The 13349-nt window shown below is 40.9% G+C and overlaps 1 protein-coding gene across 2 annotated transcripts in view; it reads left to right on the top strand.

Annotated features, from left to right (window-relative positions):
- The first annotated feature begins 3125 nt into the window (after positions 1 to 3125).
- ctif (CBP80/20-dependent translation initiation factor) overlaps positions 3126 to 13349 on the top strand; it is a 99130-nt gene continuing 88906 nt past the window's right edge. For both annotated transcript variants that reach the window (XM_047372859.1, XM_047372858.1), the window contains exon 1: positions 3126 to 3275. The gene's annotated coding sequence lies outside the window, so the exon portion shown is untranslated. The remainder of the gene's footprint in view (positions 3276 to 13349) is intronic.

Below are 13349 nucleotides of genomic sequence, written 5' to 3'. Positions count from 1 at the left end.
TTTTGAGTGATGAACCAGGCTGGGAGTTTTAAAGGCCTCAGGAATCTTTTGCAGGTGTTTAGAGTTAACTCATTGATTCAGATGATAAGGTTCATAGCTCGTTTAGAGACCCTTTTAATGATATGCTAAGTTTGTGAGATAGGAATTTTGGGTTTTCATGAGCTGTATGCCAAAATCATCCGTATTAAGACAATAAAAGACCTGAAATATTTCAGTTAGTGTGCAATGAATCTAAAATATATGAATGTTAAATTTTCATCATTACATTATGAAAAATAATGAACTTTATCACAATATGCTAATATTTTGAGAAGGACCTGTATACAGTGCATTTCCTGGACCTCACAAGATCTAGTTAGTCCTTTGACTGCACTTCCCTTATGCTCCACATAGGGGCAAGATTTACCAGCGTGATGTGCTGATTTCAAAACTGTCAGACTGAACGGACTTGCTTCGTGTTTGGGATTTTTATACTCTACCAGTCAAATGTTTTGAAACACTTTCTTATTCAAACTAGGGTCAAGATGATTAAGATCAATCAATCTTCAATCTTGTTAGTGTCTACTCTGGACCATTTCAACTAGCACAGAATAACGCAATTTGGGCTTTCCAGAGAGGTGGTGATTTTTTACATTTTTTTACACTTTTTATTAAAAATGAAAAATTTGAATTTTGATGGAAAGACCTCAGGTAAAGATTAACAGTTTTCTAGTCTCATCAAAAAACAAACTAAAAATGCCAAGTGATCAAGAATTTCTTAAAAAACATGTGAAAAATTATTTATTACAACATTACAGATGCCACAACAACATTTCAAAAAACATTGATCACTCTTAGACTCAATAAAGTAAACTCTTACTATAGCATCTCTACTATAAATACAATGCATTCATATCCCTTGGATTTATCTGAGCTTTGAACATCTAATGATCAGTCCTTCAACCAAAAATCGAAAGTAAATGGCACAACTGCAAACCTAATAATACAAGTTTGTTCTCTTATACCGACAGGCAGGCAAGGAAGAATTATTCAGAGAAGCAGCCAGAAGGCACATTGTAGCTCTGGAGGAGCTACGGTGATTCACAGTTCAGGTGGGAGAATCCATTAAAGCACAAATCTTGTCTTCGTGGTAGGGGCAAGAAGAAAGCCAAACTGCAAAGCCCCATTTGCAGTTTGACATGCAGGAGACACAGCTAAAATGTGGAAGTAGGTGCTCTGGTCTGACGAAACCAAAACTAAACCTTTTAATCTACTGGCAAACAAAAGCACACCACACCACACCAGATGCTATAATATAATATAATATAATATAATATAATGCAAAATTAAGGTATTACATTTATATTAATACTATACCTTAAAAACATTATATGATATTATGGTAAATGGTAAATGGCACTTTATTAAGTCCCCAGAGACCCCAAAATGCTTTACATTACAATTATTTTACATAATATTATTAAGTTCTTGTATTTATTTGTTTAGTGACCATCAAAGTCCTCAATGACTATAGACCTGTTGCCCTGACATCTCACATCATGAAGGTCCTAGAGAGACTCCTGTTGGCCCACCTGAGTAAGCAAACAGTAAAGCATCAGGACCCCCTTCAGTTTGCTTATCGCTGTGGAGTTGGAGTTGAAGATGCCATCATACACCTGCTTCAACAAACCCACTGTCATCTGGACAAAGCCAGTAGCACTATGAGGATCATGTTCTTTGATTTATCCAGTACATTTAACATAATTCAACCTGATTTGCTTTGTCAGAAACTCCAGAAGACTCAGGTGGTGCCTCAACACTCTCCTGGATCAAAGACTGCCTGACAAAGAGACCACAGTTTGTGAGACTGAAGGGTTGTGAGTCTAACCAGGTAGTCAGCAGCACAGGAGCACCACAGGGGACGGTACTCTCACCATTCCTTTTCACTCTGTACACCTCAGACTTCCAGTACAAGACAGACTCCTGTCATCTGCAGAAATACTCGGATGATTCTGCAGTTGTGGGGTGGATCAGAGATGGACAAGAAGCTGAGTACAGGAAGGTGGTGGACCGCTTTGTGGCATGGTGTGGAAACAATCATCTCATTTTGAACGTGACTAAAACAAAGGAGATGATTGTAGATTTCAAGAGAAACAGGAATAAGTCAAAAACTATTTATCTCATGGGAGAAGAAGTGGAGGTGGTGGAGGAGTATAAATACCTTGGTGTTCACCTGGACAACAGACTAGAGTGGAGATGCAACTGTGAAGCCATCTACAAGAAGGTACACAGTAGACTGTACTTCTTGAGGAAGCTTAGGTCCTTTGGTGTTTGCAGCAAGATGCTGCATATCTTCTATAAGTCTGTTGTGGAAAGTGTGATCTCTTCTACCATCATCTGCTGTGGTAGCAGCATCGGAGCCAGGGACTTAAAAAAAAGCTCAACAAGCTGATAAAGAAGGCTGGCTCTGTTCTGGGGACTCCTCTGGAACCTCTGGAGATCATTGTGGAAAGACAGATTCTTCATAAAATGAAGAACATTATGGAGAACCCTGAGCATCTTCTTCAAGAGACTGTCCTACAACAACAGAGTGTCTTCAGTCAGAGGCTTTTTCAGATCTGCTGTAAGACGGAGCGCTACAGGAGATCCTTCCTGCCCACAGCCATCAGCATCTACAACAGCTCTTTGAGGAAACCTTCATAATGAGCTACAACAACATTTAATTTCCCTTTGTGATTAATAAAGTATTTTTGAATTTAATTGAATTTGAAAGTAAAATAAATGTATTTACATAAGTACTACTGTTAATTGATTCACATTAAGTGAAAAACTATTATAACATTGTTATCTTATTGTGTGAACTTTTTGTGACTTTTTATAAGTGATTATAATTGTGATTATAATTGTTATTATTTTTGTCATTATTCTAATTTCTGTTTTTGTTTTTATTATTAATAGACATGTTAATTATTAACGGAGTGAACGTGTATTTATAATATTTTTAATTCATTATATATATATTTTTTTCTTGCTTAGCGTTAAAAGCTCCAGTTAAAAATACAGCGGAACAAAACTCAACTTCCCAGAGTGCTTTACAGTGGGGTGCACGTGTCGATGTTGCCAGGACTGAACGTCACATTCCTGCATTCCCTTTTCCTTCAGTGAGACGTCGGAGTTGCCACAGGACCTAATCTTCTTCCTCCCTCCTTTTCCTTTAGACAAACGCACTCATGACACGGCGGATTTGATCTCACAGCGTGATCCAGGGTTCTCCAAGGGTCACAACACCACTTTGGGTAAGTTTTGCATTGCCAGTTTAAGGCGTATTTTATTTGGAAGGCGTATATTGGTCGGGGTTGTGAAAACCGCTGAAACCAGACAGCAGTTTTATACTGGGCGGCGCACAGACTGCATGTTGTGTCTGTGAACAAACTGATTATGCTTTTACAGGCACTGGCGCACCTGTTGGGAGTATCTATGTTTACTTTACATGGAGCAGTTTGAATCCGGCATTTACAGTCTGTTCTTTTTGTTGTGCTTAATCGCTAACGTTAGCCATCTGGTTAGCCGCAAAGCTTGCGTCACCATTGTTACCGGTGATACGCGGACAGGGACGCCGGGGCGTTAAGGCGGTTTCAGTTGCAACCCTTTTAGCTTGTCATGGTCTTTGTGTTGCAGAGGTTTTGAACCTTAACGTCATTTGGCATGCCTCTGCTCAGCTAGCGTGCATTACAGCTATGCACGGTACATGGGCGTGGCTACATGTTAAAAACATGTAAACGTGGAGGTGACGTGAACGTTATCGCTGAAGTCTTTTAATCCCACAGTGTGACGAACGTTTCATGACAGGAATGAGCGCTCGTTGTTTTGATGTCAGAATGCAGTGTATAGCAGCTAAGCTAGCTGCATATGAACTCCCTGTCTCAGCTGTTGACCCTCACAACAAAGAGGAAAACTGCTCCATTGCAACTGTTCCAAGGCCACAAGTCAATAACGTTTGTAACATAGCAATTTTTCAAAAATAAACAGGAGAAATCAGATTAATTGGTAAGTCTTCCATTTATTCCATATGGTATGCATTCTGGCATTTAACTTCTGAACCTCTAAAATAAAAAATCTACATATTACAGTAAATATTCTGTCATTATACTATTATAGCGTGTGCACGCAGGTCCTGACTGTTACTTTTAAGCCAATTCCCTAGTCTAGTTTCCTCATAACGTTCCTGGCATTCCTGTTTTTCAGAGATTGATTGCATCAGAGTCACTTTGGTGATGTACAGGAATGTTTGCCTGCCGTCACAAGGCGGACATCTTTCTATTATAAGTGAGAAGCATGTTTCCACAGAGAAGGCTACAGTTATAGGCATAGTTTGTAAGGTATTAAAACACACTAAATAACAGAAACATGTCTATTTGAACAAATCAGAATCAGCTTTATTTGCCAAGTTTGTGCACACAAACAAGGAATTTGGCTTCAGTCGCCCTTGCTCTCAGTCATGATTTTTTTTCCAGAAATATGAAAAGGAAATTATTTGTGAAGGCGTAAATATACAGCAGTGTTTTTACAAAAAAGAAAGACATGGTTGCATTTTGCAAATAATAATGGTAAATCAAATATTTTTGACTCGCTCTTAAAGCTGTAGTACCTACCTAGGACTAAACCTTTTCATGTTTCCCATGTGATAATTTGGTCAGAAGATGCTCAGAGAAATCAGTTGGTGACCAAAATCAGACAATTTTCAGCTTGCTTGGCCCTGACTAGATGCTAACAAAAATCATGTGTTTGTTTTTTCTGATCTTTGAACACATCTTAGTACACACTAGCAGGTCGCACTTACAAAACTCATAGGTGATCCGCTCTCACTGAGTGAAGATTCAGTGTTAGCTGTTATTATTAGCAGTGAGGTGTTTTAAAATGAAGCACAGAGATGGACAAAGCTATTTAAAGGAAACTGTATTTTCTGACATCTTGAGACATGTCGGCAGGACATTTAGAAAACGAGTGAGACTTTTAGCAGATAACAGGAAGGCTACATGTATATCAGCAAAGTTGCTCTTTTTATCCGTTTGAGGTCTCAGCCTCTGTCATAGAAAATCCAGAGTTTGGAAATGTTAGCAGCCTGGGGAATAATTAGAGTTAAAGTAAGGGGCTACATTATTTTGTTAATACACATGGGGGCTGGTGTTGTATTTATAGTAGCTATGCTAACCGTGCTAATCAACTATATAATATGCTAAAGACAGTTTAAAATGTGAACTTTGTATTAATCTTGTGTTTGTTTTTATGTAGTAAAACCTTGTTTATTGCCCATGCTCCTAACATAAATCATTAATGAGTACTCAAGGCAGGAACGTTAGATCAAAAAACATTTCGAATGCTGTTTTTGTATCTTCTTATATTATAGCTCTTAAAGAGGAATCGGGGGCAAACACCATCAGCTGGTCAAAGCTTTACCAAAAGCTGAGAACATAAAACTGCCTCAAAACTCTGATTGATACATTTATCTGAGTTCAAACAACTGTGGTGCTTTAACTGGAGGCACTGCATTCCAAGACTGCATTCCAAGATGGCCACCTTGCTACTATGCTTGCTCCTAATTTGTGGTTTTTTTCGTTTTCCACCTTACTTTGCTGCTATTCTACAACCAATTTTGTCGTAGAGCAACTTCTAAGCATCAGGCAGTCCTCTGAGCAGTTTTCGAGCAGTCCAGAGTTTTTCTAAGGTCCTGGTTGGAAGTGTGGCAGTTCCGTGAGATTTAATGGAGACGCAGATGGGGGGAACCTGCTGGCTTGCTCGCAATGTCCGACAGAGGGGACTATGTGCGACTCTCGTCAGTCCATCTGGTGAATGTCCGCTACCTGGCGAACAAGCTGCTCCTTCTCAGCACAAGAAACTTGGACTTCTGCGGATCTGCTGCCCTCTGCTTTACTGAAAGCTGGCTTGTTGAACTCATCCTGGGCGGTGCACTTCAGGTGCCGGGTTTCCAGCTGTTTTTAGCGGCCCGCAGTGCATACCTCTCAGGGAAAAAGAGAGAAGGTGGAACCTGCTTTTATATAAACAAAGGTTGGTGTACTGATGTCATAGTGTTACAGTAGTCCTCACGTGGAGTCAATTTTCTAAACTGAAATCTCTTTTATTTACTAAGGGAGTTCTCCTCGTTTTTTCTGGCTGGTTTTTACATCCCATCCTGCACATCAATGGACTCCAAGTCTGTTGAGAAAAAACACACACACTCTCTCCTCATTGTTCTTTGGGGTCTTAATAGTGCCTCTCGAAAGAACTTCTAAAATAAAAACCGCATGTAAAGTGTCCCACCAGAGATGCAAACACACTGTACCACTGTTACAGTGTTAAAAGAAGCATACCACGCAGTTCCCGGTGCAGCTTTAGGACTCTCTGATCACTGTCTGCTTCATCTCATTCCAACTTACAGGTAAAAACAAAAAACCTTTAAGCCTGTGGATAAGATTGTAAGGAGGTAAGTCAAAGCAGATGTTACAGGCCTGCTTTGACTGCACAGATTGAAGTGTTTTTGAAGCTTTATCCACTAGGCTCGACGAGATCGCTGACACTGGGACGTCATACATTAGTTGTTGTGAAGACGTGTGTGCAGACAAGACATTTCGCACAATCACTTTACATCTAAGGAGGCTGCGTTGGTCCGGAGAAAAGGCTTTCAGCAGTGGGAACTGGGTCCTGCATAAGTAGGCTAGAAAAAAATGACCCCTTTCCACAAGTCCTTACTTTGCGCGGCTCAGCCTGGCTCAAACTGCTTTTTAGGGTTTTCTGGTTACTGGTTACTTGGAGCCAGCACTCTTTTAGGTACCTTGTTCCTTTAGGTTCCAAGCGAGCCAAGTCTTAAAATGCGACATCCGAACACTTTTGGTCACTGATTCTTTGAAAACAGTATAACGAAAAACCTAAAGTGCAAAACAGCGATTATTGAACCATAAATGACCATAAAGGTCGCAGTGGTTTGAACCAAAACAATTGGAAGTGGTTCAACCAAATGGGCGCTATTTATAGGCGGCGACCAGCAACACAAACTGTTTAGAGTTTTACATTCAGAAGGGTGCTACAGAGCGATACTGGCAAAACCCAGTTGCCACAACTTCTTTCCCCAGGCTGTCGCTCTGATGAACTTAATGAACACTATACTGCCTGAGTCGTCAGCTACTCTGCTGTGAAACAAAATAAGTATATTTGCACTACTACAACCTGCCTTTCTGGTTTTCTTTTCTTTATATATTAAAAGCAAAAATGGCTGTAGATACACATACAGGGGTTGGACAATGAAACAAACACCTGGTTTCAGACCACAATAATTTATTAGTATGGTGTATCGCCTCCTTTTGTGGCCAATACAGCGTCAATTCGTCTTGGGAATGACATATACAAGTCCTGCACAGTGGTCAGAGGGATTTTAAGCCATTCTTCTTGCAGGATAGTGGCCAGGTCACTACATGATACTGGTGGAGGAAAACGTTTCCTGACTCGCTCCTCCAAAACACCCCAAAGTGGCTCAATAATATTTAGATCTGGTGACTGTGCAGGTCATGGGAGATGTTCAACTTCACTTTCATGGTCATCAAACCAATCTTTCACCAGTCTTGCTGTGTGTATTGGTGCATTGTCATCCTGACACATGGCACCGCCTTCAGGATACAATGTTTGAACCATTGGATGCACATGGTCCTCAAGAATGGTTCGGTAGTCCTTGGCAGTGACGCGCCCATCTAGCCTTGTGCTAGATGGGTGGTACGCTTCTTTGGGGCTTCTCCACACCGTAACTCTCCCGGATGTGGGGAAAACAGTAAAGGTGGACTCATCAGAGAACAATACATGTTTCACATTGTCCACAGCCCAAGATTTATGCTCCTTGCACCATTGAAACCGACGTTTGGCATTGGCATGATTGACCAAAGGTTTGGCTATAGCAGCCCGGCCGTGTATATTGACCCTGTGGAGCTCCCGACGGACAGTTCTGGTGGAAACAGGAGAGTTGAGGTGCACATTTAATTCTGCCGTGATTTGGGCAGCCGTGGTTTTATGTTTTTTGGATACAATCCGGGTTAGCAGCCGAACATCCCTTTCAAACAGCTTCCTCTTGCGTCCACAGTTAATCCTGTTGGATGTGGTTCGTCCTTCTTGGTGGTATGCTGACATTACCCTGGATACCGTGGCTCTTTATACATCACAAAGACTTGCTGTCTTGGTCACAGATGTGCCAGCAAGACGTGCACCAACAATTTGTCCTCTTTTGAACTCTGGTATGTCACCCATAATGTTGTGTGCATTTCAATATTTTGAGCAAAACTGTGCTCTTACCCTGCTAATTGAACCTTCACACTCTGCTCTTACTGGTGCAATGTGCAATCAATGAAGACTGGCTACCAGGCTGGTCCAATTTAGCCATGAAACCTCCCACACTAAAATGACAGGTGTTTCAGTTTCATTGTCCAACCCTTGTGCATGTACATACTTTTCCTTTATGTTTATTTTATTTCCTCTGAAGTTTACTTTTTTTTTTTTTTACTAAATGTCTGTATGCTGTGAGCGCTTGAAATCGTGTGTTTGTGCACACAATGAAACATATGTTTCTTTATATATTTCCCAGTCCAAAATATCTGCCTCTCTCTTCTATTGAAAAGTTGCATGTGGACCAGACATCTAGACTGCTCAGCATCGTTGATGTGTAAACTCAGCCTGAACTGCATCACCCCTCCCCATTGCGTCATCTAGCGGCTAGCTAAGCTAGAAAGTTTGCTGCTAAAGCAGCCACGAAATGGAAGGTGAGGATGAAAGCACAGGAGAGGATATCGGAGAGCACCTGGTGAGCGAAAAAAAACAACAAAACAACGGTTCACTCATTTGGAGATGGTTCGGATTCAAAATCTCAGATGAAAAACAGAAAGATGTACAGGTCCTTCTCAAAATATTAGCATATTGTGATAAAGTTAATTATTTTCCATAATGTCATGAGGAAAATTTAACAGTCATATATTTTAGATTCATTGCACACTAACTGAAATATTTCAGGTCTTTTATTGTCTTAATATGGATGATTTTGGCATACAGCTCATGAAAACCCAAAATACCTATCTCACAAAATTAGCATATCATTAAAAGGGTCTCTAAACGAGCTATGAACCTAATCATCTGAATCAACGAGTTAACTCTAAACACCTGCAAAAGATTCCTGAGGCCTTTAAAACTCCCAGCCTGGTTCATCACTCAAAACCCCAATCATGGGTAAGACTGCCGACCTGACTGCTGTCCAGAAGGCCACTATTGACACCCTCAAGCAAAGAGGGTAAGACACAGACAGAAATTTCTGAACGAATAGGCTGTTCCCAGAGTGCTGTATCAAGGCACCTCAGTGGGAAGTCTGCGGGAAGGAAAAAGTGTGGCAGAAAACGCTGCACAACGAGAAGAGGTGACCGGACCCTGAGGAAAATTGTGGAGAAGGGCCGATTCCAGACCTTGGGGGACCTGCGGAAGCAGTGGACTGAGTCTGGAGTAGAAACATCCAGAGCCACCGTGCACAGGCGTGTGCAGGAAATGGGCTACAGGTGCCGCATTCCCCAGGTCAAGCCACTTTTGAACCAGAAACAGCGGCAGAAGCGCCTGACCTGGGCTACAGAGAAGCAGCACTGGACTGTTGCTCAGTGGTCCAAAGTACTTTTTTCGGATGAAAGCAAATTCTGCATGTCATTCGGAAATCAAGGTGCCAGAGTCTGGAGGAAGACTGGGGAGAAGGAAATGCCAAAATGCCAGAAGTCCAGTGTCAAGTACCCACAGTCAGTGATGGTCTGGGGTGCCGTGTCAGCTGCTGGTGTTGGTCCACGGTGTTTTATCAAGGGCAGGGTCAATGCAGCTAGCTATCAGGAGATTTTGGAGCACTTCATGCTTCCATCTGCTGAAAAGCTTTATGGAGATGAAGATTTCATTTTTCAGCACGACCTGGCACCTGCTCACAGTGCCAAAACCACTGGTAAATGGTTTACTGACCATGGTATCACTGTGCTCAATTGGCCTGCCAACTCTCCTGACCTGAACCCCATAGAGAATCTGTGGGATATTGTGAAGAGAACGTTGAGAGACTCAAGACCCAACACTCTGGATGAGCTAAAGGCCGCTATCGAAGCATCCTGGGCCTCCATAAGACCTCAGCAGTGCCACAGGCTGATTGCCTCCATGCCACGCCGCATTGAAGCAGTCATTTCTGCAAAAGGATTCCCGACCAAGTATTGAATGCATAACTGTACATGATTATTTGAAGGTTGACGTTTTTTGTATTAAAAACACTTTTCTTTTATTGGTCGGATGAAATATGCTAATTTTGTGAGATAGGAATTTTTGGGTTTTCATGAGCTGTATGCCAAAATCATCCGTATTAAGACAATAAAAGACCTGAAATATTTCAGTTAGTGTGCAATGAATCTAAAATATATGAATGTTAAATTTTCATCATGACATTATGGAAAATAATGAACTTCATCACAATATGCTAATATTTTGAGAAGGACCTGTATTTTGTATAGAATGCCGAAAGCAAGTCCCGACAAAAAGGTTGAGCACTACAAATCTTTTCCACCATTTATAACAGCACCATAAAAAAGAATATGAAGAGTGTGTTAAACTGCGTGCTGCAGCTCAAACTGTGAAGCCTTCCCAGCACACAGGCCTGTGACGCAAGTACATATGCCATGTTTTGAGGGATGTGGAGGGTGAGCAAACTCAGCTGTATGTCGTCAGAGAGGGAGTAATCTCCAGAAAACTGAAGCACGCTGAGTCACAATTGCAGTTTTGCATTCTGATTTCACTCAGAGCTGCAACTCATTAGGGTGCTGCTGTTGCATGGATGAGCGAGTAGGAAAATAGAAATGAGGAGTAATTACAAGAGTGATGATTCAGGAAAACATGCTGCGGCTCAAAAAGGTGAGAAATTAAGTTGTGGTTTTAAAAGAACACAAAGCCGGTAAAAGATTTAAATGCTGTTTTATTTATGACCTTTCTGTGGCTCACTATTTGCTAGCATGTCTGATAAATGGTGGCAACAGCCTCACTGGAGACTAACCTTCATTGCCTCTCTTTCCCCCTTTGTTCCTGTTCAGCTTTGATATCTCACCTTGATGTCTCACACTGTGTGAATACTCCCCACACATCTATATTCCATGAGTCTGCGTGTAGTTGTGGACAAAATGACATTGTGGGGCTCCACCGTTCTACACATGCCCAATCCTCTGCCCTTAGGTCACAACAGGGACATGGGGAAACAATGGGGTTATTGTTATAATTCTACACACAACACAACACACCCCCCTGACCCCCGTGTGGCATTTGCAGACTATTTGCTTCTGGTTTGTTCTGGTCTGATCTCTGTGTGTTTCCTCACAATATCTAATTACAAAGAATGCTATGCAGGTTCAGTGCTGTACTACTCAGTGATAAACAAAGTATTTCAATAGCAGCAAAAATGCAGAGATTCAGGACCTTGTGTTATGAGAATATTTATTTCCCGCTGTTGCTCTGACGTTTTGCAGTTGTATTTTCTAAAGGCTCCAAATGCAGCAGTTAGATCAAATAGCTTTAGAATTAAGGCGCTAGAATCAAGTTTGAAAGAGTTCAAGGAATGTGGGGATAAATATCACTTTTTCATTTCTATTTTCAAATGCAACATACAATAAATTATTTCCAGGTTCTCTAGATCCATTTATTGTAATAATTTGTGGTTGATTCATGTAATTTATTTTCTACATACATGACCATCTAATATGTGTCATTTTAAAGAGACAGCAATACATTTTAGGTCTAACAGACCACTCTATGAAAACCTTTGTGTAGTTTTCTTAGACACATTAGACCAGATTAGACGAATAATCAGCTCTGACTGCATGTGCTGAGAACATTGACTCGGACTCCCACTGGGAAGACCGGATCTCATATTCTCTTCTTTTTGGATTGAAAGGATTAATGTTCTTACTGTTTGGTTTTTGGTAACTATATCCAAGGCTACAGGTCACTGCTGGATTAGGCTGCTGTAGTCCGATAATACATGACTTTTCTGTGCATTGATAAAACCCAACGTTGACATTTGTTGGGAAGTTCATGGGTTGTTGTTCATGCCTAGTGTTGAAATTTGCCCAGACATGTCCTCACTGACCACATCTCATCATTTAATGCAAGTGGATGCACATAATAACCAAAAGCATCCAGAATGTACGCCATTCTAATGCCAGCTGTGAAATAAACTCTTAATACCTCCGCTAACCAAGAGATTTTGGACAATTTCTTTCTCCCAACATTATGGGAACAGTTTAATAATTTCCCCTTCCTGTTCCAACATGATTGTGCACTGATGCTCAACGCAAGAGCCATAAAGACACAGATGGACGGGTCTGGTGTGCAAGAACCTGACTGGCCTGCAGTGAGTCCTGACCTTCAGCAGAAAATCTTTGGGATGAATCAAAGCAAAGAGTGTGAGCCAGGCTCTCTTGTCCAACATCAGTGTCTGACCTCAAAAATACACAGTAAATTCCTCCAGGGTGGGCAATTAGCTGTTTTCTGTGTAATTTCGCAGTGTTTGTAAACCCTTACAAGTAATGTTTATTAACATATTACAAGCAGTTGGAAATTATTTCTAAAAACAATAAAAAATGAAATTGCATGGTTGAGGCATGGTTAAAGCCCCTTAAATTTCAAAAAAAGAAAGTTTCTTTCATGGCGAGGTAATGCTGGTCATGCTTAGCAGCACGTGATGTGTAAATGTGCTGCAACAACACTACTCTTTTAAATTCCTCATTTTTTCTTTCCTTACCCTTATATATAAACAGGATTATTACAACGTTGGGAAAATGTGAGCTTCCTACATTGCAAATTCCGTATTTGCTACATGTAATACAATCTGAACAAAAAAAAACATCTCTCTCAGATCACATTTTGCACTTATATATGAACACAGTTTGTAAGGCTTTTGCAGAGAATTGTGCTTGTTTTCCTTTTATACGCACAATTATCCATGTGTTCATTAGATAAAAAATGTATTACCGTATTAGTAAATATGCTCTTTTTGTGTTTTCGTCTTTATGGTGTTTCTGGGATATACACGGTGTTGGTTAAATCTGTCCGTGTGCTGTCTGGTGCCATGCTGTGGCTGTCTCGCCTGTTTAGTATCTGTCTGAATGAATCTGAGCCTCAGGCACAGTGGTTGATTGAAGCGCAGACGGCTTTGCATTTTATAGGGCTGATCCGTCTTTGTGGCCAATACAGTCAAGGCAGGACTCAATAAATATTGTTAGTGCACACCGTTCATTTGGGGCTTTGTTATGTGTTCTGTGGTAGTAGCTGTTTAGAAAACTGGTCAC

The sequence above is a fragment of the Girardinichthys multiradiatus genome, chromosome 8 (assembly GCF_021462225.1).
Source record: "Girardinichthys multiradiatus isolate DD_20200921_A chromosome 8, DD_fGirMul_XY1, whole genome shotgun sequence".
NCBI classification, from domain to species: Eukaryota; Metazoa; Chordata; class Actinopteri; order Cyprinodontiformes; family Goodeidae; genus Girardinichthys; species Girardinichthys multiradiatus.
The sequence above is the reverse complement of the archived record's forward strand: the minus strand, read 5'-3'. Positions and strand labels throughout refer to the sequence as shown.